Source organism: Micropterus salmoides, unplaced genomic scaffold, assembly GCF_014851395.1.
Source record: "Micropterus salmoides isolate LMB-PRFRI ecotype aquatic unplaced genomic scaffold, ASM1485139v1 Ms_hic_scaffold_1529, whole genome shotgun sequence".
NCBI classification, from domain to species: domain Eukaryota; kingdom Metazoa; phylum Chordata; class Actinopteri; order Centrarchiformes; family Centrarchidae; genus Micropterus; species Micropterus salmoides.
This window is the reverse complement of record NW_024040629.1, coordinates 7,501-25,003: the sequence shown is the minus strand read 5'-3', so window position 1 is coordinate 25,003 and position 17,503 is coordinate 7,501. Positions and strand designations below refer to the sequence as shown.

General features: G+C 43.6%; 1 pseudogene; it reads left to right on the top strand.

The window, feature by feature from the left end:
* The first annotated feature begins 385 nt into the window (after nucleotides 1–385).
* Nucleotides 386–12,955, top strand: LOC119904786 (annotated as a pseudogene).
* Nucleotides 12,956–17,503: the final 4,548 nt, after the last annotated feature.

The following is a 17,503-nucleotide window of genomic DNA, read 5'->3' as shown; positions in this document are numbered from 1 at the left end:
TGGTTTTATTTAATCTAGTCTAATTTAGTCTGGTATAATCTAATCTAGTCTAATCTATCTGGTTTTATTTAATCTAGTCTAATCTAGTCTGGTATAATCAATCTAGTCTAATCTAGTCTGTTTTATTTAATTTAGTCTAATCTAGTCTGGTTTTATTTAATTTAGTCTAATCTAGTCTGGTTTTAATTTAGTCTAATCTAGTCTGGTTTATTTAATCTAGTCTAATCTAGTCTGTTTTATTTAATTTAGTCTAATCTAGTCTGGTTTTGTTTAATTTAGTCTAATCTAGTCTGGTTTTATTTAATCTAGTCTAATCTAGTCTGGTATAATCTAGTCTAGCCACGTTTTCATGACTAGCATCCTGATTCGACGTCCATCTTGTCAGGATCAGGTATCGGTCCGACCATCCAGATCGGAGAGGAGACGGTCACCGTGGATGCAAAGGCTGCTGGGAAAGGTAAAGTCACCTGTAAGGTGTCGACTCCTGACGGAGCGGAGCTGGACGTGGACGTGGTGGAGAACGCTGACGGGACGTTTGATATTTATTACACGGCTCCGGAGCCCGGGAAGTACGTCATCACTATCCGGTTCGGAGGAGAAAACATTCCCAACAGCCCCTTCCACGTGGTGGTGAGTCACAGCGGGGTCGGGGTCTTTGTCATGTGGATTACAGGTTACATTTTACTCTTCAGTCTCTTTCTGTCAACGATGATGATGGGTCACTAGAAAACATTTTTAAAGGTCAGAAATGTTGGGAACCGCTTGTGCATAAGTGCTTTGACTCTGAGAAAAAGTGCACTATGCACTGTGAGTACGGACGGTGCACCGGAATCTGTAAGAACCTTTGGTATATCAGCCCGGAATCTAACATCCACCGCGACCTGCTAAACTAAGTCGTAACAATGAGCACAAATGGAGTTGCTAACGTGTAAATAAAGTTCTGTGAATTGAACTGAAATGGATCTGTTGGATGGATTGTGAGGTCAACTTTTCAGTTCATGACCTCTAAAACTGTCAGCCTTCAGAATAATGCTAACACCAAGTACAAAGATGCTAACATGAGAGTAAGATTAATACAGTTTAAAGTACATGTAAAAGGTGTATTTATATAGTTTAGTACATGTTTGTGCATGGAGGTGTGTGTGGTGTGTTTTCCCTAAAGCTTGTACCTTGTTCCCCGTCAGGCGAGTGAAACCATCCCAATAATAGAGGAGCCATGTGACAAGCTTCAGTTACAGCAGTCCTATGTGGGCTTCTCCCCTCAATGGGTACACAGAGTTATTACTGCTCTTCAGACAAGCCGTCCTCTGTCCTACACTGGAGCTGCAGGGTCAATCACGCCCCACATTCACTGATAGATCTGTCACTGGCTCAGCATGGGGCTGCATGGTTATTCTGCATGATCAACTGTCTGCTGCTGGGGGGGGGGGGGACTTCCATCATATTTCATTTTTATTTATTCTGATGATTTGATTATTTATTATTTTCATTTATTTATTTATTATCTTATGTTGATTTATTTTTGACTTTATAATGTCTTTTATTATTATATCTTTTCTTTATTGTTTAGATCGCTGTTTATATTCGTATTTTTCTATCTTACCGGTTTTATAAAGGACTACGTACAATATTGAACAGTTTAAATGGCTGTTTGGTCTAAATCTGCATCCAGCCTCTGATGCTCTCTCTCAGCCTCTCTGCTGTCCTGCTGTGTTTCCTCCTGCCTCCCTCCTCTCTCTGGACCATATCCCAGAGTTCCCAGTATGGTGACACTAACGCCTCTCCCCTCTGGCTCTGGTTTAGGCCACCGATGATCCCATCAGCCCCGTGGAAGGGATGGAGCCCGTGCTCCGCCCTTCAGTCTGGTCATTCCCTTCACCGTGCAGAAAGGAGAGATCACAGGTAAGAGCTGGCTGTTCACATGTCGCTCTCTGAGAGGAAATCTATAATTTCAGCGTGAATTTCTGTTTTGCTACAGAATGAAAACGGAGGTGCAGAGAGTGAGAATGCATGCTTTATTCAGAATGATGAATGTGTTATTGTTAAATTGAGTTGGACAGGACTGACAGCATGAAGCAGATTCAAATTCCTGTTGATATATCAAATTTAAAAATACTGTCTTGATGGTCATTTCAAGTGTTTTCAGTTTAAGCAGAAAATAAGGTCTGTGCTCCAAATGAGCCCAAACATCTTTAGCATTATGTGATGCAGAAGAAATGACACCAGTTTTTAAACCTTCCTATTTATATAAACTGCATTCATGTTGAAAATATTGATTTGTGAAGCCAAATCACTTTTTAAAAAAAAGTATGTGAACCCTTTGGAATCACCTGGATTTCTGATCTTCATCAACAACAGACAAACACAGTGTGCTTAAACTAACTCCACACAAACAATTATATGTTTTCATTGAACTCATCGTGGAAACATTCACAGTGCAGGCTGGAAACAGTATGGCTGTTTCTCAGGTCAGCAATATCTTGGGATGTCAGGTGTGAATCGTTCTCTTGAGGTTATGGCATGGCATCTCAATCAGGTTGAGGTCAGGACTCTGACTGGGCCACTCCAGAATGCGTATTTTCTTCTTCGTTCTGTTGTTGATTTACTTCTGTGCTTTGGGTCGTTGCCCCGTGGCATCACCCATCTTCTGTTGGTGGACATTCTTCTACAAGATTTATTGATAACTTTGGAATTTACTTTTCCTTCGATGATAGCAGGAAAAAAAAATAAATAAAGGTCTTCTTTTTTCTTTTTTTGCGATTTGGTTTTGAAACAGAATAATCAAAGAACGAACCATTCAGGGATAAGCCATGACAAGTTAACAGCTGTGGTTTGTTTTGTCCTCCAGGTGAAGTGCGAATGCCGTCTGGTCGAACCGCCTGTCCTCACATCACCGACAACAAGGACGGCACCGTCACCGTGAAATACTCCCCGACAGAACGAGGCCTGCACGAGATGGACATCAATATGATGGAAAACATATCCCAGGTATTCACTTCAGATGGTTTTTGTTTTTCAGGCTCAGCTGGAGAAAAAAGGATGGATTCAATCTGAGCTCCCAGTTATTGGAGACAAGCAGTATTGTCTGTCTGTGAAGACTCTCAGTCTTCCAGGTCATAGTCCTGGTCATAGGTCAAGGACGGTTAAACTCAAGGGTAACTGGACTTGGTTGGACAGATATTTAACCTCTGTGGAGCACTAACGAACCGCTTGGTAGTGCTCCACAGAGGTTAAATGGCTGTTGTAACGACAGTCATAGTGGTCACTGGAGTCACCTGAGGCCAAGTCTGAACAATTGACGTTGGTGTCATCACATGAGGCCAAACGGGAGCGTTTGTTAAGTCTCCGGGGAAGAGATGAAAGCACAGCATTGTAGGTCGGAGATAAGTGGTGTGACCTCCTCCCCTGTTGAGAGATGGTTTCTCTACTCTGGTCTAAACGGCCTCTTTCAAACTGTCTGTCCTCCTGGGCCAGAATATGAACATTGTTGTCCTCTGTCCTTCAGATGTAAGTAGACTGCTGAGTCTTGACCTGAGGAGTTGGCCCTTCTGTGTTGAGCCATGCGTTTGTGTAGTGATTGTTTAGTCTCGCCAATATACAGGTCTGTGCATTCCTCACTGCATTGGACCGCATACACTAGATTGCTTTTCTTGTGTTTGGGTGTGCGGTCTTTATGGCGGACCAGGATCTGTATTAGCGTTAACTGGCCTCTTCATAATATTCCTGTTGTGTTTCCTCTGTTACAGGAAGTCCACTCCAGTTCTACGTTGATGCCATTAACGGTGGTCATGTGACGGCGTACGGCCCTGGTCTGAGTCACGGCACAGTGAACAGACCGGCCACCTTCACCATCGTTACTAAAGACGCTGGAGAAGGTATCCTTTCACAACATACTCCAAGTGTTAGTCATGATGTTTTAAATCATATGGTACCAATACATTCTTCTACATATTAAGGGTGGTGATGGCGCAATGGATAAGACACATGCCTATGGTGTGAGAGACCCTGGTTCAATCCCCCACTGTGACCCATCCACCATTGTGTCCCTGAGCAAGACACTTAACCCCTGGTTGTTCCAGAGGCATGCGAACAGATGGTTTTGGATAAAAGCTGTTGATGTCAATACACACTCAACACTTCATCCATGTTTACCTGTTATCGTCATAAAGTCTGGACTACAAAGTCCAAAGAAAGACATTCTGGACATAAGTTGGGAATCAACTGGACTTTAGTTGAGAATAAAACTGTGTGAAAAAGAGAGTATTATATTGAATTTACCGTGTAAGTTTTATAGCATAGGTGATCACATGGATTTAACAAGCTTTTATTGGGGCCCGGCCTTCATCTCTCTCTGCAGGTGGTCTGTCTCTGGCTGTTGAGGGTCCGTCTAAAGCAGAGATCAGCTGTAAAGACAACAAAGACGGGACCTGTACTGTGTCCTACCTGCCCACCGCACCTGGAGACTACAACATCATCGTCAAGTTTGATGACAAACACAGCCGGCAGCCCCTTCACCGCCAAGATCACTGGTACTAAAACTCTGTGTGTGTCTCTGTGTCTTTGCATTTTATTTCACTTTATGCAGACGACATTCTTTTATCTTCCTGTGATGCCCATTAAAAACATCTGCAGTCTGTTTCTTACTTGAGTTGATTTGACTTGACTTATCTCCAGGTGATGAGTCCATGAGGACGTCTCAGCTGAATGTCGGCACAGCAACAGACGTTTCCTTAAAAATCACAGAGACAGACCTGAGCAGTCTGATGGCGAGCATCAGAGCGCCATCTGGGAACGAGGAGCCATGTCTGCTGAAGAGGTTGCCCAACAGACACATTGGTCAGTTTCCAGCTGAGGAAATGTGTTTCTGTCTATGTGTAATGTGACATCTTTAAGGGGTCTCTGGCAATAGCTTACAAAACCCTGTTCTGTTTGAAATTGACTGATAAATAGGCAAAGGAACTCTTGTATAAGGCACTCCATGTTTCTGTTGTTCAGTGACAGAGATTACCTCAGCAACAATAATCAGTATCGGCTTAAATAAGACTAAAGGACAAAATATGAGGATGTGTTTTAAAGAAAGCACTTGAGATGATCGAGGCGATACAACCTGCAGAGGACAGACTCAGTAACTTGGGTCACAATTCTGATGATATGACAAAATCCAAAAATATGTGACTACACTTGGATGTTACACTTGAAATGACTCGATATCCTCCCCAAGCCTCAAGAGGATATGTGAGGCTGACACGTTTTAGTTTTGCCTGTTAGCAAATATGATTTAAACATCAACATGTTGACCTCTAGAAGAGCCAGATGATCACCAAAGTTATTACAGTTCAACTTGAGGGGAACATGAAGGTCTGAGCCACATTTCATCGGACTAGCTGACAGATTATCACAATCAGATATAAAGCCTCCAAGTAACAACTTTGTTCAATAGTTGACGTTGTTCAAAGAATGCTAACTTGAGTTAACATTAATGTTCTTAATCCAGTTATAACTTAAAGCAGGCAGTTAGCTAAACTTTTCCTACATGAAATGTGATCACAATCCAGGAAGCATCCACGTCTGTCTGTCAGTGACTGCAAGCCAGCAGTAAAATTTGTTGCTCCTAATAAGAAAGACTTCTTTTTTAGGACTTGAAATGTAAAGTTTAGCACTTGAATTTGACTTGAGACTTACAGTAGCCATGTTTCAATCTAATTATCAAGCGAATTTTAAGTGAACTTTTGAAAAATAGAAATTGTGAATTAGGCGAGTTTCCATCAGCTGGTTTGGAGTGAATAAAATTGGCTACACAAAGTATAGTTACATCAGTTGTGATAAACAAGAAGTAGAGGTTGCAAACCAGAAATAAAACCAGTCGCACAACCTAAAGAACATGGATCTGAGAAAAATGGAAAGAGCTCTTCAGAAATGTGTTTCGTGCATCTGATAATGTTCCTCCGGCCTGCAGGGATCTCGTTTACACCAAAGGAAGTGGGCGAACACGTGGTGAGCGTGAAGAAGAACGGGAAACACGTGACCAACAGTCCGTTCAAGATCATGGTGGGTCAGTCGGAGATTGGAGACGCCAGCAAGGTGAAGGTTTACGGCCAGGGGCTGGTGGAGGGACACACCTTCGAAGTGGCCGAATTCATCGTTGACACCAGGAGTGCAGGTAAGAAGAACACCTTCGTTTCAACAGGTTAGTCATGTAGAACTTTTTATGCGATCACATTGTCTTCCTCAGCAGATGGAGCTAAAGATGAAGGTACCATCCATTTTCTGTGAAACTTCAAGGACTGTTGGTCCGTTTTGGCTTTTTAACCTTTGAAACAGCAAAAGAATCATCAGTCAGAATAAAACATCAAGTTTCTTTTAGTTTGATGAAAGGAGTTTTGTTATTTGAAGTCCACCACCTTCCCCCCCTCATCATCCTCTCTGGTCTCAGGTTACGGAGGTCTGGGTCTGTCCATCGAGGGTCCCAGTAAAGTGGACATTAACTGTGAGGACGTGGAGGACGGGACGTGTAAAGTCACTTACTGTCCAACTGAACCTGGAAACTACATCATCAACATCAAGTTCGCCGACCAACACGTCCCAGGTACGAACCCAGCTGCAGTCTGATCATTGAGACTTTATTTCACTGCAGTCATTTCCCAAAGTATTGTGTAGTTTTCAGCACAGTTTTGATTGTTTAAAAAAATGATCCTTAATCCCAACTTTCTAGGCAGCCATTGGTTTTAAAAACGTATTCATTGTCGATCAATATAAAACAAAGCACCTCGACAGACTTCTGATTTTCCCAGGAGGCCCTGTGTTTTATTTTATTGTAATCATTTGAAAGGCATTGTTCATTATCCTTTTATTTAAAACATATTTCCACAGAATTTGGTGATTTTACAGTTTGATTTTCAAATTTTAACCATGTGATTCATGCATTTTATTTTATTTTGTTTTATATTGTATGTGAATTTTCCTGGTTTAAGTTTAAATGAACCGTTGTTACATTTTGTGTGAACAGGAAGTCCGTTCACGGTGAAGGTGTTTGGTGACGGCAGGATGAAGGAGAGCATCACCCGGAAACGTCAGGCTCCCTCCATCGCTACTGTGGGCAGCACCTGTGACCTCAACCTCAAAATACCAGGTGAGCTGTGACATCACCGTCTCCTCCACCTGTCTCTGCCTGTCCCCTCTGCTTCCTCCTCTTCACCTCCTTCTCCTTGTCCCTCGTTGTACTCCTTCCTCCCTGCTGGTTTTAGGGAATTGGTTCCACATGGTTTCGGCTCAGGAGCGCCTGACCCGGACGTTCACCCGCAGCAGTCACACCTACACTCGGACCGAGCGTACGGAGATCAGTAAGACTCGAGCAGGAGAGACGAAGAGGGAGGTCCGTGTGGAGGAGAGCACTCAGGTGGGAGGAGAGCCGTTCAGAGACGTGTTCGGAGACTTCCTGGGACGAGAGAGTCTGAGCGGATTCAACGGGATGCCGACCGGCAGCCGGCCGCCGCTGCAGGACGGTGTGTGTGTGGACAGTGTGTGTTCAAACTGTTTCTAACTTTATTGATACTGAGGCAGGTTTGTGGTGTGTGTGCATGCGTCTCACTGTAGGTTGGTAATAATCTGGAACTGCTGTGGAAACATCCAATGAACTAATAAATAATAACTGTTAATAACCTGACTTTGCATGTGAGGGGTTGTGAAACCTGGGTCACTGTAACACACTCACAACGACACTTCTGAATTTTAGGTCCTACATGTCAGACGTTCACTTTTTGAATCACGTAAAAGTGAGTCTTTCTTTTTCAAAAACCTTCGGCTGGTTCTAAGACTCTTCAGTATAATAATGTTTGATTGACTCATCGGTATGATGTTGATTAACTGTATTTATTGAAACTGTTAAACTGACTATTAGTTGTTCATTTACTGTTACAAAAGTGTGAAATAACTGTTAATTAAGTGGTGAATGTTAATTAGGTGATTGCTATTGTTTGTATTTTTCCATAACAGCAGAAGTTATTGGCTCATTTAACTGAACCAATGTGGAAAAATACAAAATGTTATCGGATGCTACAAATAAGATGTTTTTCATCTCAGTAGTATACATTTTACAGTACCATACAACACCTACATTATTAACCTTGGAATTTAGTGGAAATATTTTGGGTACAGTTTAGGTTTTGGGGGTTACATTGATGTAAGGACAAACATGTTTTTATTTTAGGTTGTTCATGTTGACACTACAAGAATCTGATTGTTGTGCTGTGTGCAGAAAGCAGGGGCGTTTAATTATTTATAACATTTATTTTCATATAAAGTCTGACATTCTAGCAGGATCTTACAAACACGTTCCCATTCTGTATAAATGATCTGGTGCAGATACCAGATCAGAGACCATCTATATCTAGAGTGCAGGTGTGGAAAGAGAATTTGAGCTTTAGGGTCTCTGCAGCATTGGGCACTACATTTGAGATGAAAAAAAGGGTCCACTATCCAGAAAAGGTTTGAATCCAGCAGAAAAAGTTATCTGATCCATGTCCCCCTTTCCCTCCACCTTCCTCCCCTCCTCCCCCTCCTCCTCCCTCACTCTCAGGTGAGGCAAGTAAGCAGGAGATGACAGCTCAGGTGACGAGTCCTGGAGGAAAGACGGAGGACGCAGAGATCATTAAAGGAGATGACAGCACCTACAGCGTCCGCTTCATACCTCAGGAGATGGGAGCTCACACTGTTAACGTTAAATATCGTGGCCAACACGTCCCCGGGAGCCCCTTCCAATTCACTGTGGGGCCACTGGGAGAGGGAGGGGCCCACAAGGTCCGGGCAGGGGGGACGGGGCTGGACCGAGGAGTGGCAGGGATCCCAGGTGAGCAGGGCATTCTTCTTCTCTTTTTCTTTTTTCTGCATTTTCTTCTTCCTCCTCTTTCCTGTTGCTGATAAGTCAAGTTTGTGTTTGTTGTTCAGCTGAGTTCAGTATCTGGACCAGAGAGGCCGGAGCTGGAGGTCTGTCAATCGCTGTGGAGGGACCGAGCAAGGCCGAGATCACCTTTGAAGACAGGAAGGACGGATCCTGTGGCGTCATCTACGTAGTTCAGGAGCCTGGTGAGACTCTAACAGACTCTAGATCAGGTTTCATCCCTAAAACTGACAAACAGAGAAGGAAATCAAGATCCCTGTATCAGAGGTTTGATGTTAAAATAGTTACAAGTTTGGCCTTCAGAAGACAAATGTGTCCCACTAAGAGTTAACGTTAGATGTACCACAAGGCTTAATCCTGGGCCCAATAATTTTTCATTTTTATGTTACTGTTAAAGGTTATCTATACGCACAATGCTAATGTGAATTGCTATGCAGATGATACGCAACTCTATACAGCAGTGATGATCTGACATCTTTAGGTGACCCAGAACGTTCTTTAACTAAATCAGGTCAAACATAGACCCTCTTAAATTACGTGGTTCTTATTTTAGTAGTTTGGGTTGTCTTCCCTGTTTAATATTGAGGTCAGTTGGAGTGCAACCATGCCAATAATCAAAGAGGTTTTAAACAACATATATATAGGCAGGGTTTTACATTTTAACCACCACTTTATTAGTAAATTGTTGGATTGGAACATATTGAAAACAATATGGGGCCCCTGGGGGACACCACAGTTATACAGGAGACTCCTGACATATGAACGCAACATAATAATGATGTAAAAAGCTGTTATATTCTCAGTTGGCCCTTTGCTGTTATTTCTTCTCTCCAGGTGACTACGAGGTTTCCATTAAGTTCAACGATGAACACATCCCAGACTCTCCATTCATCGTCCCCATTGCCACTCTGTCTGATGACGCTCGCCGCCTCACCATCACCAGCCTGCAGGTAAGAACAGGTCATCTAAACATCAAAAAGTTCAATAAAACGGTTTCTACAAAGCCAGCTGAGGCCACAGACATCTTGAAGAGTCTCTATGTTAAACCTTCTGATGTCTCATTAGCTATGTTAAAAGAGACATTTTGATTGCTATAAGAAGATTGATTATTAATGTCTGTCTGCTGAATACTGAGCCGGTATATTTCTGTTCATTCACACACAATGAACCTTCTTAACTTTAGTATCAGCAACATTTCAATGTTCTCAAAATATTGAGTTTAGGCAAAACACATAATACATTAATTGATTTAAAATGATAAAGAAAAACTCCAAATGAGCTTATGAAAAAAAATTACATGATGAAAATATTTGTTTTATTTATCATGAAACAAACATGATAAAATTGTATATACGGATACATGTAAAAAATTAGATGGATGCTAACAGACACAGCATAACAATGCTCGAAAAGACACAAGGAGAAAGACGGCGAAAATGTAAAATCAGGGAATTACATGTATTTAAATTTAAAGACAGTTTGTCCAATTTATTATACATGATCTGACCTTGTGTGGTTGGAAGAAGTAGAACACCAAAAACATTTTCACTCAAACGGCCTCAATTAATGTCAGCTACAGCATACAGTAAAGCTAAAGGACAAATACCTGCTCCCCATTTCCTATTTCTTCATCTGCTCTTTCTCAGGAGGTGGCCCTAAAAGTTGGGCAGGAGGCCTCCTTTGCTGTCCAGCTGAACGGAGCCAGAGGGCTGATCGATGCTAAGATCCACACACCATCCGGAGCCATAGAGGAGTGCTACATCACTGAGCTGGACAGCGGTAAGAGCAACACTTCATCACTGAAGGTCATAATTAAAGGGCTGGGTTTGTAAAAGTAACAAGCGTTAACATTTAACATGGATATCATAAGGCTTAAATCTGCTGTACCACTTAAAAACTGTAACTGTAAAACTGTAAAGTGGAAGGATTTTATGTAAAAACACGGCAGTAGTACCAGCCTCAGTAACAGGATGGGACTAAAGTAGATAAGAACTTAAACATTCACATGGAGTACTGTAGGGTTAAAGTGTTCGTTCACAACTTTCATGTATTCCCCTTAAAGTCAGTCAGACAGTCAGAACCCAGAATCAGTTATTTGTTCTCCATGCGTTTCCACAGACCAGCATGCCATCAGGTTCATCCCGAGGGAAAATGGAGTTCATTCCATCGACGTTCGTTTCAACGGCAGCCATGTTCCCGGCAGTCCCTTCAAGATCAGAGTGGGAGAACCAGGACAGGTTGGAGATCCCGGCATGGTGTCTGCTTTCGGACCAGGATTGGAGGGAGGAACCACAGGTCAAAATAACCACCTTAAAAGCACCTTAATTTCAAAGCTCTTAATAAAAACATGAAGTAGATGTTAATGGGTGCTGTCACATCTGTGTCCTCCTTCAGGCGTGGCGTCAGAGTTTGTTGTGAACACGTGTAATGCTGGCTCAGGGGCTCTGGCTGTGACCATCGATGGACCGTCGAAGGTCAAGATGGACTGTCAGGAGTGTCCTGAGGGCTACAAGGTCTCCTATACACCTATGGCTCCTGGACACTACCTGATCTCCATCAAGTATGGCGGACCCCAGCACATCGTAGGCAGCCCCTTCAAGGCCAAAGTCTCAGGTGGGTCCATGGACGGCAGGGCGTAGTGGGGTTTTTTGATTGATGTGGTCAGTGTTTGAATTAGGCCGGTCCTCACTGGAGTTTCCCTTCATTGGAATGAAGGGGCATAACCCAAAATGGAAAAATACTGTGGCTCCCTCCAGAGTCCAGTATAAATTCTAAAGTTGCTCCCTGAGGCCGTTTGGAAGTGACTGTCGCAACTGAGGACAAAACCTTTTACACACTATATGCTTCAGTGTGTGGCGGTGGTGTGGCCAGCCACAGGTGTTGTTGGTCCTTGACACTTTTTTGGCTCATGAATCTTATACTTCTGGTGACCAAGCAAAGGAAAATGTGTCATTTAATTTAGCCTAAACCAAAACCAAAATGTGTTGTGTGGTGGGCGGGAGAAAGTCAGTCTTATCCAGTGGCCCATAGCTACAGTCTGAAATAAAAGGGTGTTGTCACACCTGTAAGCAATGAGCTGAGGCAGGCGATCCCCTCATGAGAAGGTCTCTCATTATTCTTTCGAGATCTGAATCAGATTAGCTGATGTGTCTTTGACTCTCTGCAGGACCTCGTCTGTCCGGGGGCCACAGTCTGCATGAGACATCGTCTGTTCTCGTGGAAACTGTCACCAAGTCATCAGCGATGGGAGGGGCCTTCGCCTCCTTACCCAAATTCTCCTCAGACGCCAGTAAAGTCATCTCCAGAGGCGCCGGCCTGTCGAAGGCCTTCGTAGGTCAGAAGAACACGTTCACAGTGGACTGCAGCAAAGCAGGTGAGTAACAACACAACAGGAATGAGTGGTCGTCCATCCTGGAAATAAAAACTGACTTCTGTGTCTGCAGGCACCAACATGTTGATGGTGGGCGTTCACGGGCCAAAGACGCCCTGCGAGGAGGTCTACGTCAAACACATGGGCAACCGGATGTACAACGTCACATATACAGTCAAAGAACAAGGCAGCTACATCCTCATCGTCAAATGGGGCGACGAGAACGTCCCCGGCAGTCCCTTCCACGTCACCGTCCCTTAAACCTGAACTCTTCATCTCTATGTCGTCCCTCCGCTGCAGCCCCTCACCCTCCTCACCCTCCTCACCCTCCTCACCCTGATGCACTTACCACACAAAGACTTTTCACTTCCTGTTTTCAGTCTCTTTCTGGTGTCTCTTGGAAAAACTCTGTTCACTTTAGAATTTATATCACTTCAACTTCACAGTGCTGACCTTGGAAGGTAGAATCACACAGTCCAACAGTAATATCAGAAGATGTTATCAAGATATTATCCTTTAAGCACAAGATACTACTGAGGTCAAAAAAGACTTTAACATGTGCCTACAAATAACATCTAAAAAGGATCTTGTGTGCACAACTTTTAACTTATATTTAACCTAAACTGTACCCTGAAGTATCCTGTCTGAGTGTCTTGCTCGCCCACGATAAAATGAAATCACCTTGGGGACCTCAGGCTACTCTTATTGACTCGGTTCAGTGAAGGACAGCATTTGGACAAAACCACTTAGCAGATCTTTGTACGATCACGATTTCTTCAGGATGTTTCTGGATTTATCTGAAAAACTGTGGATGCAGGAATGTGTAGATGCCCCAGTTTTTGTTCTTACATCTCAAAGTCTGATTGTACAACTTGTTTCATGATGTCTGGTTAAACCTGTGTTGTAATGGCGTCTCCCCACCGAGCTGCAGAAAGCTGAAGGATCAGGACGAGCTGTGCTGGGACTTTATTTATTCTCTTTTCCCCCCTCATTTTATTTTCTTTGACAGAAAATGGTCTTATTGTAGAGAAAGCGATGAGGCTGATCTTCTTTCCTGAATTAGTTGTTCAGAGACAGACGTGATGATTCAGATTTTCTTTTTTACCACAGGAAGAAGTGCAGTGAAGCAATCAGTGTGTTTTGTGAATGGTGATGTTGCGATGACACAGTATTACAGAGTGACATTTTATAGTGATTTTGTATGTATCAAAACTGGATGAATGAAGTAAATTGTTTGATATGTTAACCTTCAATCTGGCAAGATTGTGCAGGCATAATAAAGTATATTCGCTAACTTGCCACAAAGTCGCTGCTGATGTTTGTTAATTAAGAGATTTAAATGAAACTGGAGCAGCTTCTGTCCTCCTGAGCAGAGACTTTCAACAGCTGGGCCCTGACCCTGTACCGGTCCACAAACTTGATATGACAAGAACCGATCCTCCATCCACACCCCAACCCCCCCATCCTCGCCGCCCCCCCGCCTGCCAGTGGGAGCAATGACGACCATTTGGAAAGACGCTGTGCATAAAGGTGCATCCATAAAACTACATCCCGATGATTGATCTGTTCTTAGGGCCAATTCATACTTCTGTGTCGACTCTACGCCAAAGCCTGACGCCCACCTTCCCAGAAACGTCACAACAAACCACACAAGAAGTGTGATTGGTCGGTTTGGTTGCGTCACATTTCCGGCTTGTCCTTCTTCTGCCTCAGCCGGACACAACGTCTCCTCCGACACCACCTCTCATTTCTGCGTTTTAGTAATTTCACTAAAAGTAACTGTTGTTCAGCATCCATCAGTTCAGCCGTTTGTAGCAGCCTACACCAACGCAGAACAAGAAGCTCAACACAGAAGAACACAGAAACCACCCCGGCAACAGGTTTTTGCGGTGTAACTGCAGAGCGACGCACAAGTATAAATACCGTCAGCTACAGAATGGCCTCAATGCAGAAATATAAACTGGCCTTTGGAGCCTTAGGGCTTACTACCTATTTATAATACGTCACTTGACTTCCTCCTGTGCCACCGTCCAACGGCCACTAGAGGTCGCTGCTCGATAAATGTGTACTGGTGAGAACGGGTTTTCCATACATTTGCAACATACCCAGATTCTCCCTTAGTTGCAGTCACATGTGCATAAATGATGATGTAAGCTTTCCGTGAGTTCTGAGTACCACAGTGTGTGAAATTGGTTTGCATCTATATATTACGTGTCATGTAACGTGTCTCCTGTCAACAGCACATAAAAAATGAATTTGAGGTGTTTCATTGGTTGTTTTCAGCTTCCTGAATCATTTCTCCACATTTAGTGTAAAATCATTCCTAACATATTTATTTCTCTTTCCCATTAAAGCTCTTCTTAATGTGCCTGTAACGACTTCCTCTCATCTGTGGCCGTGAGGCGAAGCCGCCATTAAGCAGATGATTGAGGCCGGTGTTTTAATACTGACCTCCAGTTTTCCTCCTCTCGGCTTCAGGCTCCCTCATGAGCTGGACTTCACTGATTAAAATTTAAACGTGTTGGCCTCGTCCACATCTCTGAAGCTTCCACAGACTCAGCAGCAGCTTGTTTGTGAGTGTCAGTCTGAGCTGGTTCCCCACAGGGATCTTTAAAGTTTCATCTGAACAATAAACAGGAGGGAAAGAAACTCTGCTGAAGTTTGGACTCAAACCCAAAAGTCTGCTGGTAGAAAAAGTGAAAATGTGAGTGAAAGTTTACACGAATATGACACTGTGATAAACCGTGCAGGGAAAAGGGAAAGAAGAGAACAATGAAGCTCAGAAATGATACGTAATACATTTAGATCAGCTACACTTTACTTAAAGGCTCCAAATGTTTATTCAGTAAAAAGAAAACACCACTGTGCAAAAGTTTCTGGTGTGGAAAGAATGCTGTAAAATCAAAATCTGGAAATATCTGGCTGCAGCAGAAGACGGGTTGTTCGCCGCAGGGCTGGAGAGCGCTACGACAGTGAGCGTCTGCAGGCAACATGAAGCATGGCGGAGGGTCCCAGCAGGTGTGGGTTTGGGCTCTGGTCAGAATGAAAGGTCTCCTCAGTGCTGAGAAGGACAGGAAGATACTTACCCATCATGCAGTTCCATCAGGGAGGCATCCGATTGGCCCCTAGATTTATTCTGCAACGTGACATCGAGCCCAAACAGACAGTGAGAGTCATTAAGAACCATCTTCAGCTTAAAGAAGAACAAGAAGCAGCCGCCTGAATCCACAGACGAGCTGTGAGTCCTCTCAGAGGTTCGGACCCGCCTGCAGAGTCCTTCAGAGACTACGAGCAGGGGGACCTACAAGACCTGATTTGAAGACCTGATTGAAGACCTGAAGGGGGGGGGGTCACATCAGATCCTGATCTGATCTAGAATTTCAGACTTTGCATTTTGTTATTGATAAATAGAATCTATAAATGTGTCTATGAACACTTATTTTTTCTACAGCTGCCTAAATCCTTTGCAGAGGACAGTACGATTAATAATATTAATATTCTACAAAACCATTGTTTTTATTTTCTATTTTACTCTTTTAAAGTTTGTATTTAAATGTCTTTTTTAATATTTTTAATGTTTCTTTTATGTTTTATGTTTTAACGATAATTTTAATTGCTGAAATGTGCTGTACAAATAAACCTGCCTTGTCTGGGGGTTAAATGTAATGATTTAATTAATTAATATTCCCTTTTACAGCACTTTTTAAATCCGGTAACAAAGAGCTTCACTCTGCAGCAAGTGAGAATCAATACATGATCAAATATTAATGAGGATTTAAATAACAAATGAAAAGGCGGATCAGAATCAAGCCAAAGGTAACAACAATAATACAAGAGACAGGAAATAGAGATTCATTCATTCAAGTAAAATCTAAATTTAAACTTTCAGTCATTGTAAATAATACGACCAAATCATTTTAATGAGGCTGAACTCAGTTCAACCAAAAATTATGTTTTATTATGTCATACAACAGAAACACAGTCTCTCCTAAAGTCCAATGTTTCTGTGGTTCCTCATGAAGGAGGACGAGGCTGTGGAGCTGCAGGAGGCCAGCAGGCGGCAGCAAAACTACACACATCAGATCTACAAATATGATCCAGAACCAGATCCTCAGAGCGGACAGAAAGAAAGAGAACGTGTGAGGGTTCTTCCTCCTTCCTCCTCCTCCTCCTCTTCAGACTGAGAAGCAAAACAGGTTTGGTTGGAAATCAGCAGGTCAGTGAGAGCAGCTGAGTCACCAGGACGGGCACAGAGGGGTTACTGATGAGGAGCAGCTGGTCCATCAGGTGGGAAACTCAGCACGAGACCAGAACCAACAGGAAGCCGCCAATAGCTGCTGTTAAACAGCCAATCAGAAGCAAGTATCTCCTGCTGTAAACAGGTGAGGACAGAACATCTTGTGAGAAGGTGACACTGAAAAGCCCCATGATGATGCTGCTGATGATGATGATGATGATGTTTCGGGATGGGACCCCCCCCCCCCCTAACAGCAGCAGTAGAGAGGGTATTATTAGTCTGAGCGGACGGCTGTAATTAATGCCTCTGAGAGGAGGGGGGGGGGGGCAGTTAGAGAGGGGGGAGCTAAAAATACTCCCTCCGAATTTAACCAGCCGGATTTCTAATCCAGGAGACGACGACTCCCCCCTCCTCTTCATCTTCCTCCTCCTCCTCCTCCTCCTCCTCATCACAGTTGCGTCAGTTGATTCCCTGTAAACTTCATCCTGCAGCCTGGAGTTCATCACGCAGAGGGAAACAGAGCGCTGGAAATCTTTCTTAAAGGCTCAGCAGGTCACTTTATCCTGACACAGCTGATCGGGCTGACAGGAGAGAAACAGCCAGCAGCAGCTGCCCGTCCTACAGAACCCGACCCGGCTGCACATGGAGCTTCAGGTCAGCGTGTTCGACGCCATGCCGCTCGTATCGACGAGTGATGACAAACAGAGGGGAATAACTTCTGAAGGGGGACGGTGGAGTACTAACCTCTCATCCAGCTGCCTCTGAAGCCCGTGGCGCTCTGTCCCGGACCGCCAAAGCAAGGCGTCTTTGAGACAGCGAGTCACAGCGAGAGACGCCGCGGTCCTGGCAGCCCCCTATGAGGGCTGAGGTCTCCAGGGTGACGTCTATGGAACACTTGATATTGGCCATCTGGAGAACGACTCTGTCGAGTTTGGTAGCGTTTGAAGAAAGACTTGTGGAGATGTAGATGTTAAATAAATTAGCATATTGTGAAAAATAC